Source organism: Pteropus alecto, unplaced genomic scaffold, assembly GCF_000325575.1.
Source record: "Pteropus alecto unplaced genomic scaffold, ASM32557v1 scaffold79, whole genome shotgun sequence".
NCBI lineage: Eukaryota > Metazoa > Chordata > Mammalia > Chiroptera > Pteropodidae > Pteropus > Pteropus alecto.
This window is the reverse complement of record NW_006494612.1, coordinates 14,192,128-14,197,227: the sequence shown is the minus strand read 5'-3', so window position 1 is coordinate 14,197,227 and position 5,100 is coordinate 14,192,128.

Genomic DNA, 5,100 nt, shown 5'->3' with positions numbered 1-5,100 from the left:
TTGAATGAATCTCCAGGAAAGTTTGTGGGGTTAAAAAAGCCAATCCTAAAAGGTCCCAGAGTATCATTCCATTTATATAACATGCTAGCAGTAAATTATAGGAGACTAGATGAGTGGTTCCCCCTAATCAGATGAATAAGGATCCTTGTGGATGGGTTGAATGTTTAGTTTTATAAGAAATTGTGAAACTTTTCCAGAGTGACTAACATTTCATATTCACATCAACGTAAGAGCAGTTTCTTTACATCTTTTGTCAGCATTTGATGTCACATAGCTGTTCTGATAGAAACGTGGTATCTCATTTTAATTTGCCTTTCCCAAATGGCTAATAATGTTGAATATATTTTCATGTGCATGTCTGCCATCCATATATCCTCTCTGGTGAAATGTCTGTCTTTTGGCCATTTTCTAATTGGATTTTTTTATTACTGTTGAGTTTTGAGTTACTCATATATTCTAGATATGTCTTATCAAATAAGTAGTTTGCAGATATTTTCTCCCAGTCCGTAGTTTTCTTTCCATCCTCTTAACAAAAAGTCTTTAGCAGAGCAAAAGTTTAATTTTGATTAGCTTAAATTTATCAATTTTTAAAAGGCCTTTAAGTGTTTCAGTTAATTGTCTTGCGGTCCTATGTTCAGCTTATCAGTGTTTGGCCAGTGTTACACTTTTTATTACTGCCCTGTGACAGCTCTGAAAGCATCCCCATTTACTGGCCAAAAGATGTTCCACTCCTTCGCCCTCAATTTTCCGTGATACAGGATAAAGAGAGTACCTGTTCATTTTTAGTGAGAGTATTAGGACTCTCCAGAGAGAGAACCAATATGATGTAGATCTAAGGAATTGGCTCACTGGTCAGAGGCCAGTAAGTCAAAAATCTGTAGTGTGGGCTGGCACACAGGAATACATAAAAAGATACATGTAGGCAGAGATGTCATGGGCTGCTTGGGTTTTTGAGACAGCATGGGGATGTAGAGAATCTCTGGGCTCGTAGAAATGTTCCCTTTGACAGTCCAATCTATGAAGTCAAGGTTAATAGTGAAAAGTCACGTTGATAGCATGTACCTTTGATGTGGAATATGGCACTTCACTTCTGTGGTCTTCCCCAAAACTCACAACCCCAGTGTAATGGAAGAAAGCATCAGGTACCCACACTGAGGTACACTGCAAAATACCAGGGCAGTATTCCTCAAAACTAAAGGTCTAGACGGTCTGTACTGTATGTAGTCTGGTTGATAAGAATTGCAATTTTGTTGATTTGCTTTAGAACCTAATGTGTAACCAATTCTCAAAAAAGTATTTCATGTAAGCTTGAAACAAGATCTAGGTGCTAATTCTTAAATGTAGTATTCTCTGTGTTCATCATCATGAGTGTCATTTAGTCATTTTCCCAGTCCGTAGACCCTTTTTCTCACACTTCAGCCTCTACACTCCTGCGTATACCACCTATAAGAAACACAGAGTAAGTCCTCACTTGGTATCACCCATAGGTTCTTGGAAACTGCGACTTTAAGCAAAACAACATACAACAAAATCTATTTTACCACAGGCTAATTGATATAAACAAGAGTTACGTTTCTGTGGCTTATTTCTGGTCACAAAAACATCACTAAACTTGTAAATAAAAACCCAAAGCACTCTAGTATTAAACATTGAAATAAGCTATATGTATACATTTAAGAAAAATCAACAAAAACAAGGTAATTACTTTCAAAACTGCTGATTCTAGGTCAGGACTGCAGGTGACCAGAGCCTATCCAAGCAACTCAAGGCGTAAGGCAGAAACGCACCCTGGAAAGGAAGCCCATTCATCGCAGGGCCCGCTCACACACATGTACCCCCACTCACTTAACTAGGACCATTTACAGATGCTGATTCACCTCGTGCACATCTTTGAGATGTTGGAGGAAACGAGTCCCTGAAGAAAACCCACTCAGACATGGAGAGAATGTGCAAACTTTTTTTTTTTTCCCCTCATCAGAGTTAAAACAACGAACGCAATAGCGACGCCATAAAAGAACACCCTATTTGTATCCCTTAGAAACAAAAGCAAGCTGGCAGTGGGATGAAGATGAGGGGTACTCTCTAAATTAACTGTCCTCATATGGTGGTACTTGTTTTTCAGATAGTACACAGAGACTCCCTTGGTAAACACAAGCTAAGTTATTTTTAAAGGTATCGGTTTCCAGATCTTCAATTTCATACTCTTTCCTAAAGATCTGCCTGAAAAGATGCCTCAGGACAAGGCATCATGCCTTTTAACAATCATTCTTTTCACATAAGACAATATACACCTCTTATCTATTCTGAATCTTACCAAGGCACTTTAAGTAAAATCTCTAAATACCAAGTAGAGACAATTTTAAATATTGGTGAGAAAGAAAATGATACTGTAATTATTCATTTATAAGTGGAATCTAAAAAAAAAACGAACAAAACAAAAACAGACTCCAAGAAACAGACCCAGAGGGGATGGAATAGGGAGATGGGTAAAAAAGGAGAAAAGGAATATAGTCAATAATATTGCAATAAGTGTGCATGGTGACAGGCGATTAACAGAATTAACGGACTGACCACATTGTAAGGTATAAAAATGTCAAATCACTATATTTTATACATAAACTAATCTACTATATACCAACCATTCTTAAAAAAAATTTTTAAATCTTATTGCAATTCAGACGTTTTCTACTGTCTTGCTTTCAATGAAATTAAAGAATGATGTAAGTAAGCCACCAGATGATAAATCATTAAAAAAAAAAAAAAATTCTGGTATATAATTTTGAAGGAGTTAAAAGAATTGTGTGACACTGTTACAACAAAATTCCTTCCATTCTCATCTAGTTTTTTTTGTATTATAAAGTTTCTTAAGACTTCAGTTCTACTAAAGCAAGAAACAGGAATAAAACTGATGCCAACTCATTATTTTTCACCTCCAAATTTTGAAAAAATTGGAGGAGAAGCCTCTCAAGACCTGTTAATCCCCCTAAAAGATGTACGTCTGATAAAATTTTACAGTTCATCAAAATTTGGACTATATAGTGAATAGTATATAGTAAAAGAAAACATCTCTAAAGTTATCTCTCCATCTCTAAACGCTTCTCACCTTAAAACCTAGGGCTTTCCAATATTCCAGCACCATTTACTGAAGAGGCTTTCTTTTCTCCAGTTGTCACCTTACATAAAAATTAACTCAGTATAGATCAAAGACCTAAATATAAGACCTGAAACAATTAAATACAGAATACATAGGTAGCAAACTTAAAAACCTTGGTCTTGGAGTGAATTTTATGAATTTAACCTCAAAGGCAAGGGGAAATAAAAGCAAAAATGAATGACACTATATCAAAAGCTCTGCACAGCAAAATAAACCATTGACAAAACTAAAAGGCAACCAACTGGGTGGGAGAAGATATCTGCAAATAATACCTCCAAATACCACTAGGGGTTACTATCTAAAATCTTTTATAAAGAACTCAGACAACTCAACAACAGAAAAACAAATAATCCAACAAAATGGGCAGAGGACCTGAACAGACACTTCTCCCTTCACTAGCTATTAGGGAAATGCAAATCAAAACCACAGTGAAATACCACCTCATACCTGTTAGAATGGCTATCATCAATAAGAAGAGTTAGTAACAAGTGTTGGAGAAAAAGGAACTCTCATACATTGCTGGTGGGAATGTAAATTGGTACAGCCACTATGGAAAACAGTATGGAGGTTCCTCAAAAAATTAAGAATAGAATTACCATATGACCCAGTAATCCCTCCTTTGGAATCTACCCCCAAATTTGAAAACATTTATTTGTAAAGATGTATGTACCCCTATGTCCACTGCAGCATTATTCACGGTGACCAAGACATGGAAATAACCAGTGTCCTTTGACAGGTGATTAGATAAAGAAAAAGTGGTACATATATACAATGGACTACTGCTAAGAAAAGATGAAATACTGCCCTTTGCAACAACATGGATGGATCTTGAGAATATCATGCTAAGAAAAATAAGTCAGAAAAAATCAGGAACCACATGCCACATGATTTCACTCATGTGATATAAAACTGAAACAACATATGAACAAACAAGACAAACAAAAACTCATAAATACAGATAACAGTATGTTGGTTACCAGAGGAGAAAAAGGATGAGGAGGAGGTAGAAAAGATTAAACGGGGTCAAATATATGGTGAGAAAGATTTGACTTAGTGTGGTGAACACACAATGCAATACACAGATGATGTATTATAGAACTATATACTTGAAACCTATATAATTTTATTAAACAAGGTCACCCCCGTACATTTAATAAATCTTTTAAAAAGATTAAAACAAACAAACAAACAAAAAAACCCTATAGGGAAGTGACCTCTACAGCTTAATGCAGAAAAGTGTTCTGAGGTCTTTAATTAGTTCACCAAGATCCCACTGCCTGAACCAGGTATTTTAGAATCTGCTAAAGGTTTTCCTATCCCACTGTGTTAGGCTTTACTCTGAATTTTTACATCATAGGTAAGAGAAATTCCAAGATATCAAGAGACAGAATACAGCTTATTAATAGGGAAGCCACCTTGTGAATTCCTCAATAAACAGCCCTATCGAATATTCAGATATTAACTGTACTGCTTCCAGTCCCCTGCCTGAAGGTGGAATTCTTTGAGTGATAAAAGGAAGAGGTAGCCTGGTCTTACATTAGGTCTCTATAATCCTTCTGAGCACCTGGTTTCAAAGGGAAAAAGTGATTTGACTGTTTCTCTTATCTTCTCTCAGGCCAAAAATTGCAGGACCTTGGTGGCATCCAGAGATAATGTCTTTTCCTCATTTGGGACAGTGAGAGGCATACATCTCTCAGTCCTTTATTAGAAACATAGAAAAGCCAGTATAATTTTTATTCAATGAACTGTAAAACACAATAAGTTTAGAGACATCATATTCCTCTCTTGTGCAATACACAGTCTTTTGAAATGCACAAAAATATGGTGTAACTCATTAAGAATAACGGACAACAGACATGATTTACAGTTTAAGTCTATTTCCTATGAAAAGAAAGCAATGTGATATGTGGGTGTCACCACCAAAGAAGACACGTAATAGACACTAG